At 35.1% G+C, this 19692-nt stretch overlaps 1 long non-coding RNA gene across 2 annotated transcripts in view; it reads right to left on the bottom strand.

Annotated features, from left to right (window-relative positions):
* LOC126761698 (uncharacterized) overlaps positions 1-19692 on the bottom strand; it is a 166723-nt gene that overhangs the window by 76970 nt on the left and 70061 nt on the right. For both annotated transcript variants that reach the window (XR_007667389.1, XR_007667390.1), the window contains exon 4: positions 9974-10011. This is a non-coding gene — a long non-coding RNA (uncharacterized LOC126761698). The remainder of the gene's footprint in view (positions 1-9973; positions 10012-19692) is intronic.

Genomic DNA, 19692 nt, shown 5'->3' with positions numbered 1-19692 from the left:
TTTGCCGGCTTTTGCCAAAATAAAATTGAAATAGCTCGTGGACCCACATTGATATTAGCCGCCTTAACAAATTTGTAGTATGCTCAAAATGCTACGTCAATCTACGTCTATCTACATTAGGGTGATTCAAAAAAATTTTTTTTTTTCAATTGGTACTCGCAAAAATAGGTTCCTAGACACCTCTAAGAAAGCCTCTCCAAATATGAGTTTTTAATTATAACGGGAAGGTCCTCCGCCTAACGGTTTTCTATTTTTTCTTATTATCAGATAGAAAAATTTATATCTCGCTTCCAACTACTTGAAAAAATATCATGTCAATTAGGTTTTGTAGGAAATTGAATGCTCTAAAATATGGTCGCTTATGAATTTTTCGTAAACCCAACCGTTTAAAAGATATTAACGGTTGAAATTTGACTATTTTTGGAAAGATTCTTTATTTCTTATTAATTTTATAACTCAATGAAAAAAAATTATTATTTTTTTTTGAATCGCCCTAATCTACATATATGAGGATCTGGTGATTCACTTTTAAAAGCCTATTGATAACAAAAATGACGAATATCTGTCCAAATAAGATCCATCGACTAGACTAAATTTCGACTTTCTAAATGCTTCTGACATTGCTGATTCCGATTTTGTGATTTTGTGGAAGTTGTTCTGTATCAATCCTCAAACATACTCAGAGAGATGAATTTGGCAGAAGAAACGAGAACAATCTGGACTCTTTTTTTTACCAACTTTTCTTAGGTGACAAAATATTGTATGACATTTAGTTTTAATTTGCCATGCAGCACTATAAAGCATTACAAAACCTTCCGGTAGCTATTTGGGGTTACTTGCTGAACCCATAATTCATATGTATATGTTAATATATTGACTGAGGCGACAGATTTTGAACAGATAGTTATTTGATTTCCATTTCAAATATATTTTTGAAACAACTAGTAAAATTGTTGTAGCAGTATATGTAAAGATTTTTCTAAGGTTCTAGAAATAGAAACTAGTTAATGATATGAAGTGCGGACCTCTTCTGTAGGCTAAACTTAAATTGCTTGAGTATAGCCAATGTCACTTGTCTCTGAGTGTTTTAACAATTATTTTTTATCAGTGGATATTACTCTCAACGTACTTCAGACATAATCTGTCTTTAATTTCCCTAAGTTAAGTTATTTTGTGATTCAACTTCAAACCAGCGAGTCTTCTAATGTTTAGTACAAAACCCAACCATATTACAAACCCTGTAACTTACATATGCCGCCGCATCTGTGAGCATACGCACAGCAAATACGCGCTAACTCACAGCAACAATTGTTGTTGCAATCAACGGCGTTCGCCTTACAATTTACATTTGAATGCGCGTATCTCAGCGGCGCTGACTTGCAACCCAAACCATTTGACGACATTTTTATTTTTCATTACGATTTTCACATTTTATTTCAAATGCACGCATACACACACATACATGTATGTAAATATGTAGGTAAATACACTTTTTATTTCACCTTTTATTGCTGCCTGCATTCTGTTTTATTGTTTGTGCATACACATTTACTCGCCGCCGCCGCTACTGCTGCTGCTGCCGCTGATCATCTTAACAAGATGCGCGCATATCATTTTCGCTTTCCAAATGTTTCGAATGTCCCGCGCGCCGCCCAAAAAAATGTGGTTTTTCTAGTTTTTCAATTTTCCTATTATAATCAGCGTTATTTTCTGTTGTTATACCACAAGCGCGCATATCTCCGCGGCGGAATCTGTGATTGTAGCGCGCTGCCGCGCTACCACCAAACTGTCATGTGGCAACTGCCGGCAAAGCGGTGGCGTGGTCGGTGATTTGCTTGCGCTGCTTGAGTTTGGGTTTTCGTTCTCATGGCGCACCTTTCTGCGCGCAGCACATCATCCCAACAAACAACATGCAACAAAGGGTTGGCATTTGAAATGTGCGCCTTTATTGCTTACTACTTACTGCTTATTGCTATCATTGCCGGCATATCGCTTGCCGTCGTCGCTGTTGCTGTTGTTGTTGCTGCTACCTATTATTGTACAATTGTGCAGCAAAGCAGTGTGGCAATGCGCGGCGCAACAGCTGAAGAGCCGAAAGTCAATGGCTGTTGTGTGCGCTTCAAAGGACACGTCAGCCGCGTGAGCCTGGCAGTTGGCAGTTGTAGCATTTAGAATTTGAGTGGTTGGGAATTATTTTCAATTCTATGTATTTTTCTTTTTTTTTCAAAACGACAAAAATTCAAAAAAAAATATTTTTATGCATTATTATATTTTTACGATATTTCTCAGCGCCACAAATGGGCACATTCGTATGCTAAGTAGAGTTTGATATTTTCCGCGTTTACCTTGCTCAAATTTGAATGACTTACCCTTTTCTGTTTCTGTGTGCGCGGAAACGCAAGCAAAAGGGTGAGAAAGGATTTAAAGGCAAGTGGGAAAATGTTGAATGCCTTGCAAGTAGACGCGTCAGCATTTACAGCATCTTTAGTACACCTTTAATGTGCCACACACAAAAAAAGCGTATGTAAATCGCGCGTAAATATTTCTGAGTTACCCTTTCCTTTCACTGAAATTTCTGGTGGCAAATTCCTTGTAACGCGCACAAAAATTTTGTAGTTTTAAACACGAAAATCTCAAATTAAAGCGCTTTCTTCTTTCTCTAATTTGCATGTTTCTCATGGCGCGGCATTTATTCACGCCACTTCGACTGAATGTCAAGACGCTGTTGTGCAAATGCGCGCGCGATGGCGCTCGCCATATTAGACGCTGCGCGCGTAATAAGTACAGTAGCACAGAAACGGTGCGCGCTTGGCCCTTCGCCTATGTTTAGCATTAATCAGTTCACATTATGTGCGACTTTTGCAATTAATAAAGATTAAAGAGCGCTGCCAGTGCCAGCACAACACAAACATACAAGCGCGCACATGAAGGAGCTGACGCGCGCACAGGGCGGCGGGAGCGCGCATATAAGAGAACTAACGCGCGCGCACGCAGGGCAGCGGACGCGCCAACATTTGATGAATCTACAATGGCGCAGCATAAATGCAAATGAACCAGTTGTTTTGCCGCAAGTTGGCACAACTAACATTGCGGCATGTGACATGTGGCGTTCCACATTGCTGTGTGTGCTGTTTGTTGTGTTGTGTTGCAAGTTTCTGCTGGCGCGGCATGTTATTTGCGGTGTGGCACAGCGGTTGGCCCAACATTGCCCCACAGACATACCTAAATGCCGGCGAAATAAATGCCTATGCATGTAGATGAGCCCAATACACACATTTATTTAGCTCCAACTGAGCAATGAATTAAATTTTATTCGGCCATTGTTGACGCGGCTTGCGTGCGTTCGCATCGATTTGGCACAGTCAACACAAATTACGCTGCCAAACAACAACAAGCATAACAACAAGCATGTTGTGTGTGAAACAAAATAAGGCGAATAAAAATTAAATTAAATGAAAATGACATTGTGTTGTTGTTATCGGTGTGCCTTGGTGTATGCGCTTCCAATAATATGTAAATAAATGCGTATAAAATGCCGTTGCGTCATTTGGGGATTAAGTTTAGCGCTGCATCTGCATAAATATTTTTGTGGCGGCTAAGCGACGCCCAACGAGCGCCGAAACCAGCGCACGAGTGTTGAAAAGAGCATTGATAAAGTCACATGAGTCCATTGTTTTGGGTTAACATGCTCTTAATCACATGAGACAAATTCGAAAAATTCCTATACTAACTATATATGCGCGTATTAGCGGCAAGTGTGGCGCAAAAATACACTGTGCGGCAATTGCATAGCCCCACAAATATATTTTTAACAATTTCATAAGTATTTTTGCTGGCAAAAAAAAGTATTTGGAGAATATCCGACACCAAAGTTACGCTCGTGATTATTAGATTATTTTGCTGTTAAAAAAAAATAATTTGAAAAAATATTTGAAAGAACTAATATTTGGAAAAATTCACTTCGCCATTTCAATTTAAGCTTAATTTGATAAATTGTAAAAATTCTAAGATTTGAACTTATATAAAATGACAAATAATAGTAGTTCGTTTCTAAAAACAGTGGCAACCCCGCTCGTGAAACTTTTCATAATTTTCCAAACAAATACAGCCGTATTAAAGCCTATAACCGAACTAAACATTTCTAATTAAATTTAACATACTTTTGTCAAAACAGGTGGCAACACCATAAATATATATTTTTTTGTTTTCTTAATCTAGGTATTTTAAACATCATTATTCAGATTAATACTGTATTTGTTAATTTTTGTTTATACCTAATTAATTTATAAAAGGTGGCAACGTCATTTCAAATTATGCTCGAATTTAATTTAAAAAAAAACTTATAACCGAACCAAACATTTCTAATTAAGTTTAATAATTTTTTTTTCAAAACAGGTGGCAACATCAAAAAATTATTGTTATTTGTTTGTGTAATCTAGGTGTTTAAAGTATCTTTATTCATCCTTATACTGTATTTTGTAAATTTATACCTAATTAATTTATTAAATGTGGCAACGCCATATCAAATTAGATTAAAATTTAATTAACTGAAAATACTGTAATCATAGTATCTATATAATAAAATACATTTTTCGTATAATATCAATCATAAATATGTCATCTGTTCATATGTGAAAACATGTGGCAACTCTATTTAAAAAATATACTATTATACTACCCGCTTTAATAGCTTTCGTTGGGTAACCATTTTGTAAGCTTTTATTAAAGTAAGGCAATAAATTAGTATAAAAAACTGGACAAGAAGGTGAGGTTATGTCAGATAAATGTAGAATCCTTTCGAAAACAGCCATAAAGTTGTTTTACCACGCTGGTAGTGTTTTTAAACACGACTTATCAAGACTTTCTCCAATTCCCTAATGAATATTAAGCTTTGGGCTTTCTGGTAATGACAGAATGGTGAATTTGAAAAAAAAAACGCGGAATCTTCAAAATACTCAAGTACATGGGTTGATCTTTCAACCTTCATAGATACTCAATAAGATTTGGTGTTGTAATCAGAAAGCATTAAGAATCTCTGCTTTTTACTTAATTATAAAGAATCTTACACTCATTGTAACTGCACTTTATTTTGAATTCTTCTAAGTTCTGCCTTAAAAGTCTTGGAATAAAATATTGCCAACTATATGGTGGTCTTACCACAAGATCGCTTAGTGTATTTGTATACCGTGAATTTACATATTAGTGACTGTCATTGTTTTCCGAGTTTCACATGTACAGGTGCGCTAACAGATCAGCCAGATGGCCGGCCGAATGGGTTTTGGAAATAGCGAACATCAGGTACCAAAGCTGGAACTGGATTCTCAGTCAGCTGTTCGGTATATGAAATGAATGAACAATGAACTCTGTTAACATTCAACGATGAATTCAATAGAGGAAGCATATTATAGAATATATTGAAGAATACGAAAGAAACCTCGTATAAATGACAAGTAGTCATATCCTTTCGGTTAGAAACTATTGAATTAGGAAAGGGTTTTCAATGATGATTAATGCAATATAAACATAGGCTAACCTGGATTTAGTTAGTTAGAACCCATTTTTTTCTGACGGAAACTCTTAAAGAAAAATCAAGTTTCATAGATTAGATATATGAAACGGATTTTAATGTTTCTCAGCTAGAACTGAACCTCGTATCGCATATCGAACAGAAGTGTCTTGAAAGGCAGGGCAGCAGTGGAAAGTGTTGCCAGAAGTAAACAACTTCAATTCTGCTGGGTGCCAGGACACAAAGGCATCGAAAGCAATGAAATAGTGGGCGAGATTGCCAACAATGGTGTACGTCTTAACAGCCGAAAATGATCAACATTGGGAAATCCATACATTGTCTATACGACGATCTCGATAAGAAAATCAAAAGCCGATGGAACGAGTTACCTGGGTGCAAAACTGCAAAAGTCATGTGCCAAATGGTAGATCAGAAGTACACAAAATTCCTATTGGCACTCGAGACTGTAGGAAAATGATTTGAATACTAACTGGTCACTGTCTGTTGGCTGAGAGATCGAGAAGACTGCAGGAAATGTTTAGAGCAGGGCACCAGGGAAACAATGCAGCATCTCTTGTGCACTTGTCCTGCATTGGTAATATATATACTCTGTAAGCATCTTTGGTCGACACGGTAGGATACACTGGGGGAGGTATCGATAGTGAGACCGCAGAGTCTGTTAAATTTTGTGTCAAGCGCAAGTATCCTAAAACCTGACTACTTCTCTAGAATTTAGGAATTGAACTCCATCAGGTATCGCAAAGAACCAAAACTGGTCCATGCGTGGCTTATTTCGGTACAAAATTAGTTTTATGTTAATATTGCGAATGTTTCATCTTGAAAATGGTTTAAAGCATGCTCAAAGTGATTCTCCGACATTGCCATTGTCTAAGTATGACTAACATTGTCGGTTTATGCTTATTTTCTTCGAATAAATTTTACCCCGACCCTTTCTCTTTCAAGTGTTTTTTAGACATTTTTTTGTCTAATATATTTTGAAATATTTAGATGGAGTTCTGTAAGCGTTTATTGGATCATTTCGGCTGTTCAACTCCATTTTTGGTTAGGACATTGTTTTGCCATTTTTTGCGGGAAGTCAAAAGTACTTCCAAAATAGTTTTATATTTTGCACAGAGTATATTGAGTTTGCCGCGGAGTCTGTCACAGGATACTCTATTAAATACATACATAAGTCATGAGGGTAACATAAGTCCTTTAGTTTTTGAGTTACCGATCTGAGTTCTAGCACACGTTTTTTTCTCTCCAAAAAGCTGCTAATAACTGTCGATATCATACCCATATATCATATAACTGCCATACAAACTGATCGATTAAAGTCAAGTCCTTGAATGGGAAACTCTTTCCGTTGACAAGTTATTGTTGTTGTTGTTGTTGTCGTAGTGGCACAATTCTGCCAAGTTGACAGTTCTTGCCTTGATAAAAATCCGTGTCCGTTCCGGTTACGCAGACCGACTGTCGTAGGAACGGGACAAGTTATCGTCACGTTTTTTGGCAAGATTATTATCCAAGACATCGCCATAATATTCGATATGTTGCTCAGAACGAACCACTATAACATATAGCTATCATACAAAAAGATCGATCAAAGTCAAGAAAAATAACTGTTAACACCCTTTTATGCTATGAAAATGCAGCTGTGAAGGGTGTTATTGCTTCAGTGCAGCAAAAGTTATGGTTCTTCTTTTTTTCTTATATTTCGGTTTTTTTTAAATTTCATTTGCACACATGATTCCATCCACTGTAAATAAATAACACACTTGCGTTTTAATCGGCGTTTCATAACCTCAATTTTTTGCGAAAACTGAAACAATTCCACTCAAAAGTTATGCAAAAAAAGAGAAAAATGCCGAGCAAATATCAAATTGGGTCAGCGCCAATGCACTTTGACTTGCAGCGATAAACGATGATGTAAGCGTGACAAAGTGCCGCAATCGCAAAAGTTGCACATACATATGTATGTATGGGTGTAGCTTGGAAGTGCGCCCAACCACCCACATACAGAGACTCCCACACACACACACACATGCGCGCGCCTGCAAAAAGTTCTGCACGCGCACAGCGTGAGCTTATTTTCGCAATGAGCGTGCAACATGCCACCAATGCAACATTGTACGCGGCATGTATGCGCCAATTCGCATGATGGCATCTCAAATATGCATTTTCATATATTTATTTACCAGTATATATGTACATATGTACATATTTGTGTATTTTTGTGCATATAAATTATGCAAGTTATTTATGTTGCTGCCATAAATATCGCAACTATGTGGCAGTATGTGAGCAAACATGCATATGCCAGTGTGTGCGTTATAATTGCGGGTGTAGCACACATATATACACACACACAGAGATACTTTAAGTTAAGGGAGCAGCATAAAGCATGAGTGTTCATAAATATCTAGCAACCGACCGACCAACAACATACAACATTGACAAATAACATCAACATCAACAGCAACATCAACATTGTGGGCAACAACAATAAAGTCAACAACAACAACGGCATGTTAGTGATACCATAGCGCACATTAAGCGACCACTGACACTGACAGCGCTGAGAAATGGCTGGCTTCATACTTAATTGCAGTGGCAATTAATATGAAATATTTAAAATGATGATGACCTCACCCAGCTACAGCAACAGCAACAACAACAACAACAGCAGCGCATAACAAATAATGCATAATACACTGGCTCTCTGGCCCTCGGGGGCTTGTCGACATTTAGAAGTAATATTAAGCTCCGCTAGCATAGCCATCAGTGGCAGCCAACGCGGCCACGTGGCGACCACAAATATACTTATATAGTATATACACACACACACAATTATGTATATATTCCCCACTCAAACACTTGCATGCTTTCATTTAAATTTACACACACATTCACACACACTTATAGCGTCGCCAATTATGCATTTAAGTAGTTAAGTAATTGTTTTTGCTCTTGTTCATAATTTTATTATCACCAGCAACTTCATTTAGTGTTTGGACTCAACTTGGCAGCCTTCACGCCATGGCGGCGGCTTCATTTGCACACATGAGGACATAGTTTCGAGCATATTGAGCGCACAGCTCCATTTAAAAGCTGCCAGTGTGGCGGTCAAGCAGATTACTCTATATTAGTACAAATTTATTTGCATGCTATGTGGAGCAGTTTGAATGCGACAACCCAATAGGAAATGTGGAATAATTGTTTTTTTTTGTTTTTGAAATTTATATGAAATATTTCTATTCGAAACTATTGAAAGTTAATGTGTATAGTAGTATTAACATAGCAACCCAGTGAGCAAAGTGTAATGTTTTTTTTTTCATTTTTGGAATTTATATGAAATATTTCTATTAGAAACTATTCAAAATTAATGTCTATAGTAGTAGCAGTATTAACATTGCAACCCAGTAAGAAATTTTCAGTTATTTTTTTTTAATATTTTACAATAATTTTTACAATTTTTATCAAGTATTTATCTAATCTATACTATTAAAAATTAGTTTGTTTAGTAGAATGAATATTGCAACCCAGTAGGAAATTTTTAGTTAATTCTTTGTAATTATTACAATTTTTTTTTAATTATTATTAAGTATTGGTCTAATTTACTCTAGCAAAAATTAATTTGTGTAATAGAATAAAATTTTCAACCCAGTAGGAAATTTTTATTAAATTTTTTGCTGTTTGTTTATGAATTTATACTAATAAAAATTGATTAGTAAAAATTTGTTTGTAAAGCAGAATGAACTTAACAACCCCGTCGGGAACTTTTAGTAAATTTTTGTTATAGTTTTTTCTTTGAATTATTATTAATTTACACAACTAAAAGTTATTTCGTTTAATAAAATTAACTTATCAACCCAGTAGGAAATTTTAAATTAATTATTTTTAAAATTTTTATTAAATTTTTTCTAATTTGCTTTAGCCCAGTAGGAAGTTTTACATATTATATTTTTTTAGTGTTTTTCTCCAATTTTTTAAATTTATGATTAAATATCTCAACTTTAACAGTAAAAACTAATTTGTATAATTAACTGTATATAGCCACCCAGTAAGAAATTTTTATATTTTTTTTTTGTTTAATATGGCGGGTTTCATAAGGAATATTTCTCATCTATATTAATTAAAAACTATCTTCATATGTAGAATTCTATCAACAAAGCAACCCAGTAGGAAATTTTGAATAATTTTTTAATTAATTTGTTTTTTTAACGTTGGAGATTAATCATTACGTTTAAATTAAAAAAAAAAAATATTTTCCAATCGACAATTGAAAACAATTTTGAAATAAAATTTAGTGTACTTTGTGTATATAATAATTTTTTCGATAACTTTTATCGATAATTTCAACTCAATAATCTTTCAACTAAACTATATAAACAGATTTTCATAACCATCACGCGATTATTAAATTTTATTCAATTTACAATACAAAAACATAATAATCTTAATTACCTTTCGATTTAAGTCTTGGTTTTCCTGGGAGGCAATTTCTGTAATTAAAAATATTAAGGTCTTAAGTAATTGAAGTTTTATTCTTTTATTCGTATGTTTGTTTATAGACTTGTTTTTAAGAATTTTCTACTGTCAAATATCTTTAGTATTCAAGGGCAATTTTCGGATAGAATAGCATTTTTAGATCATATATTTAACAATTTAAGCTTAGATATTATATAACTTTTTCGACATTTTTTAGGGAATACTTTAATTATATTTTGCTTTTTCATTGGCTAAACTTATCAATAAGTCGAACTAACTATCGATTATTTTCGATAAATATGTTTATAATTATTTAAAACATTGTTTCAAGTTTTATATATGTACATAGTTGAACAAAGTCGAGCTCAGGTATTACTTTTTGCGTACTCCTTATGGACAACTTAAAGTTTAGTTTTACGCTATCTTGACAAATTTTATCGATAAATCAAATAAATTATCTATAATTTTTGATTAATTTAGCCAACTGATGGACTAATTTCATTTTAGGTTTATGCTATGTGTGTAAATTTTATCGATAAATCGGAAAAAATAATCGATAATTTTCGATTAATGTATCGAACTTACTAGTAAATTTTCAAAATTTGTCTTTTGTAGCTGCTAATATTTTTTTATTTTCATTTCAGGCTTATTCCAACTTTGGTAAGTGCATCAACATTTATAACAAATTATTTCCAGTGTATATGTTATGTTTCCCTTATTATGATAATAAACTAAAGACAAACTTATTTCCGCACACAATATAAATAATCCATCTACATAACTTTGTCAAGCTCTTCTATATTTTAACGATAAATAGTTAATTATATGATCTAAAGCTTTTCAATTTTCTTTTCACCACTTATCGATATATCGATAACTTATAATTATGCCAGCGATAATTACTTTCATAATGCTACTGAAGTACACAAACTTCAAACTTCATTATTTATACAGTGTTTAAAAACTATACAGCGATTCTCGCCGGGGTCATTGTGATTGTGTCGGACTAATAGCGGACAACTGACGGCTGTTGTTGTTTGACTGTGAATTGAAGACGCCTGATGGGGGTTGAGCCGCCGCTGGCATCATTAAGTAAATTAAGTAAATAAACATATGTGCTATGATAATTAATTGGCACTTCACAAGTGTCATCATTATTGTTAGCCGGCGCCCGGACACATAGCCGGCTCGCTCATTTCGCTTATTTGGGTTGCGTCGAGTGAATGCGCATTTCGCGCCAAGCGACTTTAAGGGCAACAACTATATAGTTGTGTCTGTGTATTTGTGTCTGTTGAGGAATTTATATGCAATTATCTAGTTTATTGGTTGGTATTATTGTTGGGTATATAACATTACTAATTCAAGGTTTCGTTGAGTTGAAATTAAAGTGGAGTGTAGTTGTAGTGTGTAAGAGGCTTGACTTTCTCGAAGAAATTGCTCAAAATGATTTTCTGATGTTGTATTTTAGAAGGAGTTAGTAAGCGATGAAGGTTTGAAAATATATTTAGCTTACAGTATCAGCATCAGTTATCAGTAGCTTTTAGTGAGATTTTAAAAATGGTCAAAATAACACCGATAATGGCTTTTAGAGGGTTAAAAAATTTCGAAAAAATTATGCTTGCAACATTTTAGCAAATACACTTGAAGGCAATTCAAAAGAGTTAGAAAAACTTAATGGCTGATTTTAACCAATGACAAATTTTCAAAAATTTTAGAGTTGTTTTCAAGTCAGTCGAAATGATCTGTAGCGTTTCGAAAAGAGGGTAAACATGTTGCCTATTGAATACCTTTCTGGAAATTTTTACCAAATATTTCAGGGTATGGTCGAAATAACACACAAAGTGCGCGCTAGAGGGTTAACATTTTTCGATAGCCTTATTTTCGATTAACGAATTTGGGTATGCAGGTTTGAAGACAAAAATTTTGAAGTGTTTTTTCAAAGCCGTAGTCAAAAATTTGAAAATTTTCCCCAATTTTTCAGTGTATGGTCGGAATGACCCATAAGGTGCGCTTTTTAGGGTTAAAATTTTTCGAAAGCCACAAAATTTGGGTATGTAGGTTCGAAGACTGGTTGGTACGAATTTAACTTTAACCCTTGTTTGATTTTTCAAATTAGTTTTGAAAGAACTTTTCAGACAACAAGGTCAGAATGAATCGCAAGGCGATCAGTAAAGGGTTAAAATGCTAAAAAAACTCGAAAGTGTGCGTTAAGGGTTAAAACTTTTCGAAAACCTTATTAACGGCAAAATTTGAGTATATAGGTTTGAAGACAGTTCGGAAAATATATAATTTAAACTTTGATGGATTTTTCGAAATAGTTTTGAATGAACTTTTTAGAAAGCAAGGTCAAATTGCGATCAGTAAATGCTTAAAATGCTAAAAAGGAAACAAGAAAATGTCTAAAATTTAAGTACATTTACTTAAGGACAATTCAAAAGATATTAAGCTATATATTTAAATCTAACTTCCATACTTCTTTTCCCCACACTCCGCATCACCACGCTTCTAAAAACCCCAAATACACCACTAATTGCATATAAATTAAGTAAATGTTCATTTGTTGTTCACACAAGCCACAACTCTACCTGTTAATATGCACACAGCGCTACAAAAACACTTTCGTACATTTACGCCTTTGAGCGATTAAAAATTTCAGCTGCAAAAAGCGCGTGAGAAATCACTCATTTAGCACCCTTTAAATGAACGTTTGACTACAAAAAACCGACTAACTTCGTGATCTTTCGATCTGGCGAGCTGTTTTCGGCCATTAATTACAATATTTGCGGCACCTTACGCCGTACGCGCGACGCGCTATCGCCACTTATATTCACTTTGTGTTGTTTAATTTTGGTTTGTTTGTGGAAAGCTTTTTTTATTGGAGCGCGTGCAATATTTCAACGCCTTCATTTGCATGCGTTTATTTCTTAATAATTCGACTCCTTAGCGCGTCGAAGACGTGGTACGTGCCGCATATGGCAAGTGGTAAGTGGTAAAGTGGCAATCGGCAGGCGGCAAGTGGAAGCATAGCAAGCGGCAAGTGACAGACGGAAGAGCGACAAGCGGTAAATGGAGGAGTAGTGGAGAGCGCATTCACCGCAAGGCTGCAATTTTAGCTGCGCGGCAGCCATTTGCCACTGGTACGTGCGCACACACACATCTACACATACTTAAACATACATACATATGTATATATGGGCATATAATCCGCAGCCGAATTCCTGTTTGGACAGCACACTTGATTATGGGTTCTCGATCGAGCACTAAACATTTGCAAATTTCGTTGATAAGCTGGCCAGCACATAAGCGCCCGTAAAAAGCGCACGCAAAACAACAACAACAATATCGACAAAAACAACAGCAAGGACAGCAGAACAGCAGCAGGCGACCGCAAGGCAAAAAGTTTAAGTTTGCATTTAATTTGCACGTTGATGTGCGGCATGCAACAATGTCTGATGGCACAGCAACAGCTGCCGCTCAACGAGATGAGTATATGCGCGTACATTCATATATACGCTTATATGTATATTTGTATGGATAAGTTGTTGTGCGCGCCAAAGCGTCGAATGCTTAACGACAATTTGGATTTTCGGCGAAATTAAATGCGCACGCGCATGTCTGCGACCAACGCGCTCGCTCGTCGCGCCACTGTGAATCTGCGTAAAATTGCTGTGCAAGTGGCTGGCGTGCCACAGCGAATGCCGGCGGCGAAATGCGGGCCACAGCGCGCACGTACAAACATGCGCGAAGAGCACGAAAATGCAGGAGAACGCGCGCGCGTATTGTATATGTGTAATAAATTTTGTATGGGCTATAAAGAAGCGTCGCTGAGATGCAACGTCCGATAAGCCGTTAACCCGCACGCATGCACGCACTGACCACGAAGACGTCAATGAAAGGTTGAGCGGCAGATACACAAACATACAGATATTGCTTGGCGCGTCGCTACACGTAAGTGCAGGACGCAGGTCGCAGTGAATGTGCAATCAACAAATTTCTTTGCAGCTTTTGGTGCCGGTGCCGCTATTGGTGTTTTTGTTGCGCGTCGCATGATTAGTGAGCGTTTCATTGCGGACTTGAATACAGAGGCTGTAGGCAATTTTTACCTTGCTACCTTTTTGATATTTACACTAAATAACATTTGTAATGCCATAAATTCTTTATGATATGAAAATTTCCAGACGCGCATGCCCACCGCGGGCATGCACATATGATATATAAAAGTATATCCGTAGCGCGCGTTAAAAGAGTTTCAGCTCGCGGAATTTATCAAATTTGCTGTCTTGATCTGCACCTTCTTTTGTAGGCACTGCAAGTTGCTGAGCTGCTGCTAGTAGGCGGCGCATAAATGAGGGAGCCCACACAGCGCCGCTTGGCGCACGGGCGCGCTAGTGCGCGGCGTGTCGGCGCGGAGGTATGATCTGCGCTGCCATCGCCTTGGGTTGCATTTAAATGAAATATTTATGCAAATGCCTTAAAGTGCATTTAGTTATTTGCATATAGAGTGAAGGTGGAGACAGCGGAGATAAAACGTGGTATGCATGTCTTTATAGCCACACGTGTCGTCACCTGGAGTTGCAGCATATGTCGGAAGGCATTGGCTTCGGTATCTGCAGATCGATTCAATGAATTTACTTGCACAGATATTGGAAATTTTCGGAGTAAATCAATCCGGCAATCAGCTTTTGAGTAGTAGAGTAATTTGCATGTAGAGTGACTCAACTATGGAACAGAAGTCCTGCTTTTCTAAATTGACAAAAAACTACATTTTTTTTTAATAAATTTTTCCATCGTTTTCAAATAGATTCCTTAGTCGAAGCAACCACATCAATGATTAATCCAATTCTCCATTAACTTATTATAAGCCTCAGCTGCGATGTAAATTGTAAATTTTTCTATGTTTACGTTAAGATAAATTGATATATACCGGTTATATAACCGGTTCCGTTCCGTTTATGTAGATTTTATGGGTTGTTGGAACGGTTAAGTTAAACATACAAGGGTTGTTGACTTATTCAGTGATATAATCCGACTACACCTTGGGCTTAATTCTCTGGTAAAAACTCGATTATTAAATTGTAAAGCTCTCAAAGTTTCCGTTAAGATAAATTGATATATACCGGTTATATATCCGGTCCCTTTCTAGTTATGTGGAGTTGACTGTCTTTGGAACGGTAAAGTTACGGTTAGTTAAACAACGAAAGGCTTGTTGACTTATTTAGTTTAATCCGACTATAAGGTTAGGTCTCTGGTAAACGATTAATTTAATTAGGGACTACAAGTAAATTTTTTCAGATTATTTACCATATATCTTTGTTATTATATCGAATACAGATAGGATGAAAATATTAGAATTTATAATCTGCATTAGTACTTCTAAGGTGTTTAGCAAATTCTTCCAAACTTCTCAAGATGTTCTGTGGGAGTTCCGAAATTGTTTTAGCGCCGAGAATCTGAAGGAATTTACAGGACCACCTTAAGTTATGATATTCTGTTTCTGAAACTCAAAAATGAAGAGTTTAGCACTCACAAAACTTATTTTAAAATTATCAAAGTTATTCACTGTCTGGTGGCGACACATGCTCGCAGAATTGGGCTGGTAGAGCGTGAAGACTGCAGGAAATACCTAGAGCAAGGTTCCAGGGAAACAATGGAGCATTTCTGGTGCACTTGTCCCACATTGTCAAGACTACGCTGTAAGCATCTGGGGTACTAGGGGAGGTATCGATAGTGAGGTCACTGAATCTGTTAAAATTCGTGTCAAGCGCGGGCATCCCTAAGGATGACTACTCTTCATAGACCAAGTAACTGAACTCCTTCTGGTATTGAAAAGGACCAAAACTAGCCTTTTCGTGGCTCATTGGCCTATCAGATTAACGTAACCTAACCTGATTGAACTGACATTGAAGTCACTGAAAATGCGCTTAAGACTTTGCATGGAGTGTTTGACCAAGGGTAATCTCAACGCTACGGCAGGCGTTCTGACTGGACACTTTGTGAGAAACACTCGTGGAGAGTCATATCTTCTCAAACAAAGCCAAAAAGCCAAAGTTGTATGGAAGAAGGCGAGGTGGAATCACCTAGACACTTTCTTCTCAACTATTCAGATTTTTGCCAGACTGAGGTTGAGGCGAAGTTGCTGAGATTGATATTAACAAGAATTTTCGAATTCACAAAGGTTCAACATTCTGCAACACCCTTGATGCGTAAATCAGTCCTTCGAGCCTGATTAACCAAGCCCTGAGATGGAATAATCTGTCGGTAAACTAAAAGGTTTTGATAAGTAAATCAATAAAATTTTTTTCTCACCTATCAAACAGTTTCACAACTCTTTTCAACCCCACCATATTTAACTTCATGAACCATGAAAAAAAAAATTATTGCATGTGATTTTTTAAACTTTCTGGTTCGTCAACATTTTTTCAACGTAATGGAAAATTTTCTTGTCACAAGTATTCAATTTCTGTGTTTTGTTGTAATACGTTTGAAAACTGAAAAAATGTTGTTTCCAAACATGTTTGGTGTTTACGATTCTAAACGCGCGTTTCACAGTTAATTACGACGTTTTAATTTGCTATTAATTTAACATCTAATTGCAATTGATTAACCACGGTACATTCATCATTTTGACAAGTCGATATTTATGCTGACATATGTATATACATTTCAATATGTATGTATATATAATATATAGGCGCTTCGTCTACACTATGGTGGAGTCGTTTGTCACAGTGGCCACACGCTACTGGTTCATTTTGAAGCAGAATGGCTCTGTTCGGGGAACAGAGAGCAAAATTTGTTAAATTTTGTAGGAGTTGTGCTTGTTCAGTGAGTCTTCTTTTAATATGAAAGGTTAAAAAAAAAATTGGAAAATAAATAAAATTGAAAAGGGTTGCCACATAGTAACCTTTTTAAGCAATTTATAAAATAAAAATTATTTGAAGAAATTTTTAAAATACAATGACACATATACATATATATGTATTCTTGAAATTAAAAGTAATATTTTTTGTTACAAAATTTTTTGAAAATTTTGTTGTATAGAGTTGCCACATTACTCAAATTTTTATACAAGACTCATACAAAATAAAAAAAATGTAAAAGTCTGTGATAAGAACTCATAATTATTGTACTAGTTGTAGCAGTTCTCTGGCAAAAGTGTTATTTTTATAGAGTTGCCACCCTATTTTAAATAATGATTGCTTAAATAATCTCATAAAATGTTGCAAGTGTCAAAAGAAAAGTGTATAAACAAATTCAGAGAAATTTAACAATTAAGGATTTACACAGGGTTGCCACCTTGTTTATATGGGTCTCATACAAACTTAAAAAATAAATAAAAAGCCTTTGGTGACGCTTCACACATAATGTGTATATTTATGAAAATTACTTTGTTGAGAGCCACTTTGTAGCAAAACTATTATTTTTCTGGTGTTGCCACCCAAATTTCAGTGAAAATAAAACTAAACTAATTAAATAGCGAAATTTTTAATTGAAGTGTAGGTCATTAATTCAGAGAATTTTTTTAACCAAAGTTTGACAAAGCGTTGCCACATGGTTAACATTTTTTTATAGAACTTATGCAAAAAAAAAAAAATTATAAAAGAATGATATACACATTGACTTATTTATAAAAGCAATTTTTTTATTGCCAGCTTGTAACAAAATTATCAATTTTATAGAGTTGCCACTCAAATTTCAGTGAAAAAAACTAATTAGATGTCGAAACTTTTAAATTAAGTTTAGTTTAATTAAATTAAGTGTGTGTTATTAAATCAGGGAATTTTAGTAACCAAAGTTTAATAAAGGATTGCCACATTGTTTAAATTTTTTTCAGGTTGAGAGCCGTTTTGTAGCAAAATGCTATTTTTCTGAAGTTTTCACAGAATTTTAATGAAAATTGTTAAAAAAAAAACTAATTAGAAGGGTGCATTCAGATAATTGTGTTCAGTAACTATATGCCTGGCACAGAGTTGCCACATTATCTTTCGTGAATATATTTTAATCAAAGTTAAAAGTTTAAAAAAATAATTGAAAGCTAATGGAATTAGTATAACTGTATTAAAAAAAATTGAGGTTGCCACCTGTTTCGATGTTTTTTTTATAATTCATTAAATTATTAAATTTTTTTATGCTTCCAGGTATGGTATGTAATAAATTTTCATCAATATTGTACGGCGTTGCCACCTGTTTTGGTTTTCTTAAACATTTTTTTTAATTCGAAAATCTTTAAAATATGTTTAAACACCTAGCTATGAATTAATGAATGTGCATAATATTTTTTCTAACACAATTTCTAACTACCACATAAGGGTGGAGCACTGGTTACATAACACGTAGTTTGTAAACTAGTTGCATGTTTTATGGCAATTCATTTTGTACTTTATTCACATACTTGCTAAATACATACAAATATATAATTAGCTGTAGCATGCGTGGCATTTAAAACGCATGTAAATTTTCAAATCACAACTGTGCAACATTTTGCTAATCATACAGGTTTCACATGTAGCGCGCTCATACATACATACATATGTATGCATGTATGAGTGTGTGTGTATTGTGTGTGCGTAACGCCAACATAAAAATGCTAATAAAGCTGCGCTTTAAAGTGACAATTTAAATGCCATCAGATAGATTGATTTTTTTCCAAGTTCTAGCGACGTCAACATTCATCGTGCGATTTGACAAACACCCGTCATATGTTGACAAGGCGCTTAATAAACCTGTTAATACTAATTATTTATATTTGTATGTATTTTTTTAATTATCACTTACTACGAATGCGGTTTTGTGCATATTTTTATTTACTTCATTTTTATTTTATTTATTTTTTTATTTTTTTTATTTTTTATTTTTTTTTTTTACTTTTTATTTTTACTTTTTTTCTATAACTATATTTTTTTATTACTTTTCTTATTTTTCTATTTATTTTTTCATTTATTTATTTAGCTTTTAACGCTAACAAATTACGACAAGTTCTACCGGAAGCCCTGACGACTGCCAAACGACACTCGTTAGATAACACTGCTTACACTCTTCGCATATCTCATTAATGTTTCTCTATTTGTTTATTTTTTTTTATTATTTTTATTGTATTTTTCTACTTCATAGCCGGTATAAAAATGCAATCAGCGCCATATTACTCATTTGCATATCAATAGCTGTGCCTTTGTGTGTGGAAACCCGCCTGCGTTAATCGAAATCAAAGCGCGTTCGATCATTTATTATATCGTGCAACAATCAATTGATATTCACAGTCATTATTAGACTACTATACACACATACATACATATGTATGTCTATAAGCTCGCATGTGTTTGGCGATACTGCTCTGCAATTGTGATTGCACCCAGTTTTTGGTTGGCTTGGATGACGCCCTCAGTCTCTGTCATGATTGCGAATTTTATAGCTTTTTCATAGCCCAAGTGATAATTTATATGAATTTCATTGTTTGCCGACACACACACACATCTGTATATATCTATTTTGATAGCTCGTTCTATTGTGCCATTCACTATTCACTTATCGAGACATTTCGTTTCGTTTCCCGTAATGTTTTTGGTAATTCCTAAAGTGGCGAGTTTGGCTTTGTTATTCTCAGTTGGCTTGCTTTTCCAATTTGGCTTGCAATCGTTATAGATTTTGTTGCCAATTTACTTACTGTTGTTCACCATCTACACTTCACCGCCGCTACA

The sequence above is a fragment of the Bactrocera neohumeralis genome, chromosome 6 (genome assembly GCF_024586455.1).
Source record: "Bactrocera neohumeralis isolate Rockhampton chromosome 6, APGP_CSIRO_Bneo_wtdbg2-racon-allhic-juicebox.fasta_v2, whole genome shotgun sequence".
Classification (NCBI taxonomy): Eukaryota; Metazoa; Arthropoda; class Insecta; order Diptera; family Tephritidae; genus Bactrocera; species Bactrocera neohumeralis.
Note: the sequence above shows the minus strand (reverse complement) of the source record. Positions and strands in the feature narration are given on the sequence as shown.